This window comes from Lampetra planeri, chromosome 14 (assembly GCF_965212315.1).
Source record: "Lampetra planeri chromosome 14, kcLamPlan1.2.h2, whole genome shotgun sequence".
In the NCBI taxonomy this organism is placed as follows: domain Eukaryota; kingdom Metazoa; phylum Chordata; class Hyperoartia; order Petromyzontiformes; family Petromyzontidae; genus Lampetra; species Lampetra planeri.
In genome coordinates this window covers 3127106-3140559 of record NC_136120.1, presented here as the reverse complement: position 1 = coordinate 3140559, position 13454 = coordinate 3127106, and positions in this window count along the sequence as shown.

Genomic DNA, 13454 nt, shown 5'->3' with positions numbered 1-13454 from the left:
CCCCCTCTCTCTATCTATCCCCCCTTGCCCCCCCTCTCTATCTTTCCCCCCCTGGCTCCCCCCCTCTCTATCTCTCCCCCCTTGCCCCCCCCTCTCTATCTCTCCCCCCTTGCCCCCCCTCTCTATCTCTCCCCCCTTGCCCCCCCCCCTCTCTCTATCTCTCCCCCCTTGCCCCCCCTCTCTATCTCTCCCCCCTTGCCCCCCCCCCTCTCTCTATCTCTCCCCCCTTGCCCCCCCTCTCTATCTTTCCCCCCCTGGCTCCCCCCCTCTCTATCTCTCCCCCCTTGCCCCCCCCTCTCTATCTCTCCCCCCTTGCCCCCCCTCTCTATCTCTCCCCCCTTGCCCCCCCCCCTCTCTCTATCTCTCCCCCCTTGCCCCCCCTCTCTATCTCTCCCCCCTTGCCCCCCCTCTCTATCTCCCCCCCTGGCTCCCCCCCCTCTCTCTATCTCTCCCCCCTTGCCCCCCCTCTCTATCTCTCCCCCCTTGCCCCCCCTCTCTATCTCTCCCCCCTTGCCCCCCCTCTCTATCTCTCCCCCCGTGCCCCCCCTCTTTCTCTCTCCCCTCTTCCCCCCCCCCCTCTCTATCTCTCCCCCCTTCCCCCCCTCTCTATCTCTTTCCCCTTGCCCCCCCCTCTCTATCTCTCCCCCCTTGCCCCCCCTCTCTATCTCTCCTCCCTTGCCCCTCCTTTCTATCTCTCCCCCCGTGCCCCCCCTCTTTCTCTCTCCCCTCTTCCCCCCCCCCGCTCTATCTCTCCCCCCTTCCCCCCCTCTCTATCTCTTCCCCCTTGCCCACCCCCCCCTCTCTATCTCTCCCCCCTTCCCCCCCTCTCTCTCTCTCCCCCCTCCCCCCCCCTCTCTATCTCTCCCCCCTTGCCCCCCCCCTCTCTATCTCTCCCCCGTGCCCCCCCTCTCTCTCTCTCCCCCCTCCCCCCCCCTCTCTATCTCTCCCCCCTCCCCCCCCTCTCTATCTCTCCCCCCTTGCCCCCCCCCCTCTCTATCTCTCCCCCCTTGCCCCCCCCCCTCTCTATCTCTCCCCCCGTGCCCCCCCCCCTCTCTATCTTTCCCCCCTTGCCCCCCCCTTTCTATCTCTCCCCCCTTGCCCCCCCCTCTCTATCTCTCCCTCCTTGCCCCCCCCCCCTCTCTTACTATATAACCTCTTGTCACAGCAGCCTTTTGCCCACTTCAGCAGTTGTTTCTTGCTGTGGTTGTCCTACCTGATGACGGACGCTTGTGTTGCGCCCGAAACGTCGTGATTTAATGTATTTTATTTGACATCTACGTCACTTTACCGAAAGAACCAAATAGTAAGTCTCCCACTTGTAGTCAACACGCGCCAGGGGTCTTCTCCAGGTGGTCTCCAGAGCCCGGAGGCAGACTTCTCGTGGCGTTGTTGCAAATTCTCACAAGTTTTACATCTTTTTTTTTAAGCACCCTGGTACGGTGGTGTGCGTACGTGAACTTCTTTCGCACCGTACGTCGAAAACCGTGCTCATCGGAGGTTGCGGAGGGAAGGACAACAATCTGCGGGCTCTCTCGCGATGCCACTACCACTACGATTGTATCGCACTACGAAGTGGTAATAACAACAACAACAAAACGGTGGTCAGCGCGCTGAGCGAGTGATGCGCATCGTGACCCGAGTTCGATTTCTAATCAGCGGCGAACATCGGCAGCGAGTGAAATCAGAACTCGTGCTACCCCCCCCAACCCCACTTTCACCAACCCGCACTGATCAGCGTGGTGAAGTATGGTCAACCCCCCCCCTCCCTCCCCATGGAGCTTTAAAAAAACTGATGGCCCACGACAACCGTTTCGTGTAGTTTGCATAATATTGTTGTTATATTGCGAGTAACGAGGCTCATTTTTTATATTTTATGTTATTTCCCGAAAAAAGTTTATGTATGCAAAAAGCGCAGTGATGACAGATGTAAATAGATTGTTATTACCTATTCAATATTACAGATGTAAATAGATTGTTATTACCTATTCAATATTACAGATGTAAATAGATTGTTATTACCTATTCAATTTTACAGATGTAAATAGATTGCTATTACCTATTCAATATTACAGATGTATATAGATTGTTATTACCTGTTCAATATTACAGATGTAAAAAGATTGTTATTACCTGTTCAATATTACAGATGTAAATAGATTGCTATTACCTATTCAATATTACAGATGTATATAGATTGTTATTACCTGTTCAATATTACAGATGTAAAAAGATTGTTATTACCTGTTCAATATTACAGATGTAAATAGATTGTTATTACCTATTCAATATTACAGATGTAAATAGATTGTTATTACCTGTTCAATATTACAGATGTAAATAGATTGTTATTACCTGTTCAATATTACAGATGTAAAAATATTGTTATTACCTATTCAATATTACAGATGTAAATAGATTGTTATTACCTATTCAATATTACAGATGTAAAAAGATTTTTATTACCTGTTCAATATTACAGATGTAAATAGATTGTTATTACCTATTCAATATTACAGATGTAAATAGATTGGTATTACCTGTTCAATATTACAGATGTAAATAGATTGTTATTACCTGTTCAATATTACAGATGTAAATAGATTGTTATTACCTGTTCAATATTACAGATGTAAATAGATTGTTATTACCTGTTCAATATTACAGATGTAAATAGATTGTTATTATCTGTTCAATATTACAGATGTAAATAGATTGTTATTACCTATTCAATATTACAGATGTAAATAGATTGGTATTACCTGTTCAATATTACAGATGAAAATAGATTGTTATTACCTGTTCAATATTACAGATGTAAATAGATTGTTATTACCTGTTCAATATTACAGATGTAAATAGATTGTTATTACCTGTTCAATATCACAGATGTAAATAGATTGTTATTACCTGTTCAATATTACAGATGTAAATAGATTGTTATTACCTGTTCAATATTACAGATGTAAAATAGATTGTTATTACCTATTCAATATTACAGATGTAAATAGATTGTTATTACCTATTCAATATTACAGATGTAAATAGATTGCTATTACCTGTTCAATATTACAGATGTAAATAGATTGTTATTACCTATTCAATATTACAGATGTAAATAGATTGTTATTATCTGTTCAATATTACAGATGTAAATAGATTGTTATTACCTGTTCAATATTACAGATGTAAATAGATTGTTATTATCTGTTCAATATCACAGATGTAAATAGATTGCTATTACCTATTCAATATTACAGATGTAAATAGATTGCGATTACCTGTTCAATATCACAGATGTAAATAGATTGTTATTATCTGTTCAATATTACAGATGTAAATAGATTGTTATTACCTGTTCAATATTACAGATGTAAATAGATTGTTATTACCTATTCAATATTACAGATGTAAATAGATTGTTATTATCTGTTCAATATCACAGATGTAAATAGATTGTTATTACCTGTTCAATATTACAGATGTAAATAGATTGTTATTACCTATTCTATATTACAGATGTAAATAGATTGTTATTATCTGTTAAATATTACAGATGTAAATAGATTGTTATTACCTGTTCAATATCACAGATGTAAATAGATTGTTATTACCTGTTCAATATCACAGATGTAAATAGATTGTTATTACCTGTTCAATATCACAGATGTAAATAGATTGCGATTACCTGTTCAATATCACAGATGTAAATAGATTGTTATTATCTGTTCAATATTACAGATGTAAATAGATTGTTATTACCTGTTCAATATTACAGATGTATATAGATTGTTATTACCTGTTCAATATTACAGATGTAAATAGATTGCTATTACCTATTCAACGAGGGCTTTCCGAGACGATTTCCGAGCCACAACTGCCAGGCCGTTGTTATTTGTTGTTCTTTGTAGAATGTAAACAGTCTTGCGTAACTGACATCTGCGTGCGTCGTTACGAGCGTTACGGATCGTAAAGTGGCAATAAACGGAGTAGTTATGCCAGGCGCGACTGTGTTTGTTGGGTGAACGTCAGTTGAAGTCACCACGTGCCATGCTGGCCTTCAGAGTGCAGCAATGCACACATGGCTCGGTCGTGTTCTCGGAATGTACCGGGACTGTGTAAGGGGCCGTCCATAAATGACGTCACGCATCTAGGGAGGGGGGGGGGGGTCAGGCATTTGTGACGAGAGGGGGGGGGGGGGGTTTGAGAAATGTGCCGTCACATCAAAATGCGCAACTTTAAATAAATATAGACAACACGTCCTTCTTAAATTTCGATTTAAAGCTTCTTTCGTGACTGCAGGGATTCATCTTCTTGGTTCTTTCGGTAAAGTCACGTAGAAGGGAAGTAATAAAACAATAAAAATAAAACATAATAAAATAATTCTCACGACGTTTCGGCCACAACGCAAGCAGCCGTCCTCAGGTGGAGAGCAGACTGTCTTCTCGAACCAAGAAGACGTCCTTCTTAATTAAATAGACTTTTTAATAAATGTTTTTTCCTACAACATCAGAGTGCAGCGCCACATTAAATACGCACTACAATGACAATAGTTTAAAGCGATTTGAAGCATGTTTTATTTTTTTGGGGAGGGGGGGCAGAGCTTTGTGACGTCATATTTTAGGGGGGGTCTGACTTTTTGTGACGCCGTGTGGCGAAGAGGGGGGGGGGGAATCGTCCAAAATCGCGTGACGTCATTTATGGACGGCCCCTAACCAAAAATTGCACTAAGATGGAGAACCACATCTGGGAGAACCTAGACCCACGTGATGGAGGAGCTGGTGGCAGCCATCAGCTTCTCTTGGGGCGAGGCTCAACATTTGTTGCCAAAGGACAGGAATAAGTGTCCCGTAGGGGATGAAGATGATTATCTCACCAACGCACACAAACAATCATACTACAGTGTCGTATTTAGAAACAAGTTTGGCTGGCTGGCTGGCTGGAGCGAGGGACGGTCACGTACACAAAGACGCGTGGGTTTCTCGTATCATTAAAGCGTCATATTTAGACAGTTATGAGAAACTCACATCGTTAACATTAATATCACATCACATCGTACGATATAATAATATCGGGGCAATCCCAGGTACCATCTCCCCGCTCATTTCTCAACATCTTAAACCTCATCATCAGCCATGGTCCAATCTACTGCTGGATGAAGTCCTATCCAAGCCGCCGCTGCCAACTCTGGCAATCCGTGCGATTGTGTCAATCTATCTGCAAAGGCAAACACCTGCACACGAGCTCCGTCCTGATTGGATGCGTTCTATTCCTGGCTGCCACTCACGTCATCATCGCGGTTCACGACGTGCCTTCTACTCTTTCAAACCCTTCCAAATATCAACTATAAGTGCACGTCTTCTCTAATGCATTCGTTCACCTGTCTGTCAAAGGCAGACTCTCCCGTGAAATGAGAGCTGAAGCGTTTGTGAATGCAAATCACACACACACCTAGTGTTCTGCGGGGGCGATGAAAACACACGCGCACGCACGGCGCAAACGGAAGCCGCGATTCTCAGGTATAACGCGGGTCTCGGGGGAATGCATTCACTTTACGCGGCTGAGATTGAAAGGGGCTCACGGAGAAGACAACTCATGTTCTAATTCCAGCATTGGTGTGGTGGGCAGTGCACTTGGCGGACAATGCAGACTCGCTGTTGACGGGAATTCCAATCCTATTGTCCGCGAGAAGAGATCCTGAACTTATCGAAATTATCCACGGCTAAAAGCTGATCTACGTGGTCAACAACAACATCCATTGTTGGTCGCCCTGTATACATATATGCCCCTACCAACCCGCATTGACCAGCGTGGTGATGTATAGTTGAAATAACTACCACGATCCGGAAAGCGAGAGGCAGACTTCATCCGGTAGCGGATTGACAAAGTCTTGCACATGCGCATGCATATGAGCGGATCATAGCATGAGTTTAGCGCCCAATGGCGACCACTTCCAGGTGACTCCTCTTATGAGCAGCTGAAGGCGGATAAGAGGACGCGTTTGTCATTGTTTGAAAACAACTGCCGATGAGACACTGGATATCGAAACCGGTCCAATGCTGCGAAAGCTATACACTCACAGAAGGCCGTGCGGCTGATAAGTTGTGGAAGGAATACGTGTATTTATTTTTATGTGGAGAGACGCATTTGTGAAAGAGACGTCTTCTTTTTGTATTGTATTAATTATAGTTTCCACAACGACACTCATTATTCACCATTGGAAATTGCCAGTAGCAAAATATGATAATTGTTTTTTTACCTTTTTATCTGCGCCTTTTGGCGTCATCTGGTCCAACACCATGTGAGACTTGGTTTTAAGAAAAGCTGTCTCGGGTGTGGACCAATCAATTTCAAGGACAGTGCATATCATTACCATTATCAGAGTTGTGTTTTTTGTTTGCATTCCGACCGCAGGTATTGTAGTCAATGCAAACATGACTCCTTGTAAAAAAGGTGTCAGTTTTTTTGCCAGATAAAATGGTAGGAAAACAATTATCAGACGCTCATTATTATTTAAATGTTCAGAAAAGTAAGTGGCCGTGGGTGATACACGTCGCTGCAAAGGATGATGGCCGATGGTCAAACTAATGATTGCGTGGTATTAAAGCAATGGAACGCATCTGAGAGGACATCCAACGTGGAGATGGAGCGATGACATCATCACGATCGTAGGCACCTGCTATATTGATTGTATCATCGCAGGATCACGAGGTATGAGGGCGACTTGGGTATGCCTTTCGTCGAGCAGTGGATTGACCATCGCTGCTGCAACATAATGAAACGACACACTTTCCTATCTTTCCACACACACAATAAAATAATGAATACAAAGCTAATCAAAACATGTAGAGCGCGGTTATTTTTTACACGTAGATATATCCGTTCATTATGCACACGTGAGAAAATCCAGATCGATAATTTTCCGATCATTAAAGTGGCGACCCTGTGTTTTGTTTTGGTTCATTTCGCTCCCCTGAGCAGAGCACACTCACCCAGTAGCTTGTTTACCCCGCTCCGTCTTGAATCACCGCGGAGAAGAACACCCTAAAGCCACACATAATTGGTTATGTTGTTTCTCTCACAAACACAGCAATCGTAATATCTAAATAATTTATAGGTAAGGAAATATCACAACAAGACTATACTTCCTCTTGCCTTGCCTATAATTATTTTAGCGATTATGTCTAAATCCCAACCCGGCATTATAGGGTTTTAACACAATAAACGTAGCCTCGGTAATGCAATTAATTACTGTGCTTCACATCTGAATGTAAATCTTGTGGCCTTTAATCTCCGTGGGCTGTCTGCCAAAGCAGAGATTTAAAAAAAAAAAAGAGTTCTCGCAAATTGGAAAAAAATCAAACGGCGAAAGTCTATTGTATGATCATCTCGTATTGGGTAATAACCGTCATAATCCCGCGATCCGGTGAATTGAAAGGCCGTGAGGAGTGAATCAGTCTGAGATCGTGCACGTGAGGCGCACGCCCGAATGGTAGCAGAATTGCATGTTACAGGCAGTACAGCAAATAGGTGGATTCATGAAATGCGCATGAATGTTATGTCCTCATACAAACGGGGTTTCTCATAGTGGGATCACAGCCGCGTGGTTGACGTGGGTGTCCCGACACCCTCAACATTTAAAGGTATCGTGGCAGAGAGACACTCACAACGTATTGGACTAAATGGCAATTTTTTTCTCCCTTGAACATGGTGACACGAATGCTTATTCTGCTGACCACGAAACCTTTTAAACGAAACAACGCCCCTCGCCGCTAAGTGGCGGTGATGCCACCACGGTGCTTGTGCCAGGCCAAGTGCACATTGAGGCCACGTGAAGTAACAGGAGGTCACGGGACAAATCCAGGTGATATGGGTTTACTGCCTAACATCACCGGCAGATGCACAACCTGTGCTCCCCATTGTGCCAACTTCTTGCGTTTTAGTTGTGAGCTTCATTTCTCTGCCCTCCGCTCTTGTTGGAGGGCGACTGCCTCTAACTGCCCAGCAGCGTCCTTCACGAACCTCTAAGTATACGCAGTAGCTAACGCACAATAGAAACAGCACTGAGGCTGTAGTCAGCAGTTGCATAGATGTAATCATCATCGTGCAGTAGGACCGCTCTTATCCGTGATGAAGTTGGAGGAATTGGGAATGGGGGACTTCGCGGAGTATACATGTAAACTACTAACCACCGAAAACCATTCCCTTGTAGGCCACATCCAACATGCACAGTGCGGCTACACATTTGTCCACATGTTCTATGCTTTTAAACTAAACCAAACAATGTTTAATTTTACCAGCTATGTAGCTCTTTTTCAGAAGCGACCTGGCCAACACGTGATAGCTCAACGAAGTGGCTTATCACGTGAACATTTATTGCAGCCAAATACTCTCAACGCATGTTTCTAAATGTGGAGGGGAAAACGGGAGGACCCAGAGAAAACATCCACGCGACCACGGGGAGAACACGCAAACTCCAAAAATATATAGGCATCAGAGTAGGGATCGACCTCTTGTATACCAGGTACAGGGAGTGCAATCACTAAATCAACTCGTACCATAGTCTCCCATTGCGATTCGATCCATTGTAGTAATTCGGGGTCTCAATTAGATTTGTTTTTTTCTGTTGTGGTGAACATCACAGTCACTCGAGCAGTGGTTCTCGACCTCTTTACGACGGAACCCGTCTGATTCAGATCACGCGTCCCATACAACACGCTCTCATCAGTCAATGGTTTCATTGTTCAACGATGCTGAAAAGTGGGTGAGTTTACACATTTGTTTGTGAGTGTGAGAGTGCGTACATCTGTGCGAGTGTCTATGTATATTTGCAGGTGCGCGTATGCGTGTACACCCACGATCATAAAACATAGGTTTTACCATTTCTGGCAAAATAAAAAAGCTGTTAAGATGTTAAAACACCAACAGAATCCTTTTCCAAGGAATCCTGTCTGCATTAACCACACGTATTTGTGGTGAACATGCAAACAAAAGAACATGGTCTGATAATATATGCATTGTCTTTGAAACAATGCATATATAATTATCAGAGCATACACACGATCATGTATGAGTGTACACGCACACACGATCTGACGAATGTATCATTAAGGGTAAGGTTACTTTACTTGATGGTCGGTTCAATAAGGACACGATTCGACACGTACCATGCAGAACTTTTTTGAAAAAAAAATATCGAGACTAAAGGGCAAACGAGTACAAATAACTAAACAAATTCAGTCTTCCGTGGATAAACAAGCACATAATTGTATTATTCACGATGTTTAGAATACATTTATTTTTGTTCACGTGAGTGCTAATGCGATCCTGAAACCCAAGGCTCGAGATTATTAACATCGTCACGGTCATTATCCCTGCGAGTTGGGTAACGAGGTCTGGATAAGGCCCCCTTTCTAACATCGCACACACAAGAGGATTCAGGTGTTCCTTTACATGGCTGTATTGAGCTAATAGGCGGTGCGTGAGACAGCCACGCAGCAACCACAGGCTCATACAAGTGAGCAAAGAGAACTACTTGAATATTAATAGCACCTTCTTTAGGGTTTGGGTTCAAGCCGTGCGGTGTTTGCAAGCTTCTGACGGCCACGCCAATGTGTCTGAACTCATACGGACTGAATAATTACATGGGGAGTGTGCAGTAATTAGCAGTAGAGACGTAGATGAGTGTTGATGGGAATGTGCCAGATGTATGACATCTGTTGAGTAGATTTGTTTTTATATTCTGGTTGAAAAAACTCGGGCAGCAGTGATTTGTGCATAGAGCGAATCAATCTCAGGGTCTGATAATAATTGGCAAAAAAGTCACATTTTAAATGTGACTGATTCGAATGGATTTCAGGAGCTGAGTTAAATGTTTTGCAGTTAATTAAAATCCAAGATCGGCGCGCAATCACGGGCTTATTACACCGATGTGTGTCGGTTGTACGCACGCGAAAGAGTAAACGGATACTTAAATATTGCAGCATTTCAGAAGTTAAAAATAACATGGTGTAAATGAACACTTAACGTGACTTTTGAGATTTCATATTTTCACTTAAGGCCAAGCTGGGCATGTGTCCTGTCCAATGGCCCACTTACTTTTCTTATCATTCATTATTGTCCACTCTTCTAGATTTTACAGAAAACACCAACTTTGGAGAGTAGTTGTTAACTTTTGGCAGGTGGCACCTCTGTGCCAGATATCGCTTGAAGGGAGTTTTTGTGAGTCAAAAGGTACTGGGTTAAAATCCAGCGTTTTATGAGTAAGTTCATTATATGCATGTAGGTCAAATGATCAATGGTAAATGTTGCATTATTATATTTTTTATATGCCTTGTAAAAATTGCAATGACTTAGTAACCCGAACTTTTGTAACTTCTACCAATATTTTGTGGTGCTGTGGAGAGCATTGCGGCTTTAAAGGTGGTTGACCCAGGTTTGAATCCCATGCTTACATTTTTATTAAGATATTCATGTATTCACCACTATGGGACGCAGTTTTCATTAAATTACCCGTCAAATTTCCTTGCAAATAAACACATACCATTTTGTCTCACAGAAGGTCTAAACTACAGTGTTATGCAAAACCACAGTGAAATATTTCACTACAACAAAAACAATATCTTGAAAATAGTACATTTATAATTTCAACAAGTGCTTCGCTGAAATTCGGCATATAACTGCTGTTTTCCGGGACGATAAACTTTTTTTTTTTAAACAACCGCTGGTGAAGTATGGTTAAATAACCCCCATGACCGCACAGACTGTGGGTGCCTCATTCAGCAGTAGATTGACAAAATGACTGCAAATGTACGAAACGCTCCAGTCACCTTAAAAACGGTAACTGGGAGTGTCATACAGAATACAAAAAAACAATATTAGGCAGCAATTAATCAACAATAAAATTGTGCCCAAAATGCAATACGTAACTTTAAACGCGAGGTTCCATGATGAAGATCACATCGAGCAAACGGCTTGAGCAAACACTATGTTAAAATCTAAGAATAGGTTTGACCCTTTCTGGCAAAAAAACTGGTGTTAAGATGTTCAAATACAATGCATATATTAAAGCGAATGCATGTATTACACTGATAATAGGGGGTCCCCTATTTTCTGGCAACAAAACAGGTTCTTAGGTTTTTTCGGTAAAGTCACGTAGGTAAAAATGTAAATTAATAAAAGTAAAATAAAAAAAATCACGACGTTTCGGAGGCAACACAAGCTTCCGTCTTCAGGTGGAACCGTCACAGCACGATTGCTGTATCAAGTAAATGAGAAATTCTAAGAGACCCGTCCTTGTTTATATACTGGTTGAGGGGGGGAGGAGCCAAGGTAGGCACCTGGATCGGAGTTTTGTATTATTGTTATTGTGAGGTTGGTGCGGCTGAGGCTGCTGTTAGGAATGAGACTTTGTTGTGTAGACTGGTGGAACTGGGAGGTACCAGAGTTGTTAAGGTGCGGCTGCTGTAAAGGTGCGGCTGCTGTAAATAGGACTGAGCCTTTGTTATGTAGATGAAACAGCCCTTTGCTCTCAACCAGTATATATACAAGGACGGGTCTCTCAGGAATTTATCTTACTTGATACAGCAATCGTGCTGTGACGGTTCCTCCTGAAGACGGAAGCTTGTGTTCCCTCTGAAACTTCGTGATTTTTTATTTTACTTTTATTTATTTTTACCTACGTGACTTTACCAAAAAAAACCTAAGAATATGAATCCTTGCAGTCACGAAAGCTTCAAATCTAGAAACAAAGCAGGTGTTAAGATGTTAAAACACCAAACTGAAACCTTTTACAAGGAATCATGTCTGCATTAACCACAATGCTTGTGGTCAGTATGCAAACAAAAAACACACTCTGATAAGATATGCATTGTCCTTGAAACTGATTGGTCCACACCAGAGACAGCTTTCTTTTGAGCCTCGTCTCAAACGGTGTTAGACCAGAGGACGCCAAAAGGCGTACAGCCCAAATACAATGCACTATCAGAGTAATGAGAGCTCGGGGTTAGCATCTACATTATGGGACCGACTTTGCCAGTACCAAAATATGAGAATAGGGTTTTCCCCTTTTTTCTGGCAACATATATTACTCTGTACAACAATATTTTTTTGTTCCTGGGTAGTCAGTTATTTCCTAATCGCGTATGCCTTAAATTCACAGAAAATGGCTATTATTCCACACAAACTTCGCTTTTGTGACCAGAACATTGATATTTTGAAATGTACCTATTTTCCAGAACATTCCAGATAGATTCAGTGCTGAGTAAAGTTGGAGTAAATTCTTGAACATTTGATAACTTTCTAATAATAGTAGTATGGGTTTCTCTCCGATGGGAGCGCGGCGTGCGCTGGGAATGATTGAGCGCGGGGCCCGGCGGGTCACGGCGGATTGTCAGAGAGTTAAAACAGTCCCCGCGGGACGGTGATTCTCGTCGGATTGCCCTCAGCAGGGGAAGGTGCAGCTCGGCTCGACGCCAATGGACATTTGTGGGGGGGGGGGGGGAGCTTTATAGCTCATCGGATTTCTCCGGGATAAATAAATATTATTGTGATTCTCCTTGATTGTCACAGCAACACAAACAAGAACAAACATGCGCGTGCCCGGATTCTGCAACACTCCTCCGACCGTTAACTTTGTTCTCGGGAATGTTGATTTCGTGATAATAATTCGTGATAATGTTACGTTTCAAGTCGCCCGACCCCGAGGTGACATCACTCGCCGCGCATCGTTTGACACCGGCGAGATGACGTCACGCGTAGTACGTCATCGCGAAGCGAGGCGTGCATGAGGCGCGCCAACGTAAATAGCCTCGGCAGAAGTGGCTTTTTATCATCTTAGGGGCCGTCCATAAATGACGTCACGCGATTTTGGACGATTTTTGACCCCCCCCCCCCTCGTCACACGGCGTCACAAAAAGTCAGACCCCCCCCTCAAATATGACGTCACACAGCTCTGCCCCCCCCCAAATAATAAAACACGCTTCAAATCGTTGTAAACTATTGTCATTGTAGTGCGTATTTAATGTGGCGCTGCACTCTGATGTTGTAGGAGAAAATATTTATTAAAACGTCTATTTAATTAAGTAGAACGTGTTGTCTCTATTTATTTAAAGTTGCGCATTTTGATGTGACGTCACATTTCTCACCCCCCCCCTCGTCACACATCGTCACAAATGTCGGACCCCCCCCCCCCCAGGTGCGTGACGTCATTTATGGACGGCCCCTTTCCCTATTTACCGTCGTACTGCTTTGATTTCTCCCACGCAGTGGCTGCCGACCTGTGATCCTGTGTTGTGGAGTGACTCATGCAGCCAGCTATGGCTGCAGAGTTTGGTAGTACATGTTGTTGACGTCGTTTATTGTGAAAATTCGGTCACAGTTCCTATGATCACTGTTTCATTACTTTCATGGCTTTATTTTGGTGATTTTCGAAAAGTTTTTTGGTTTGGCCATGTTTG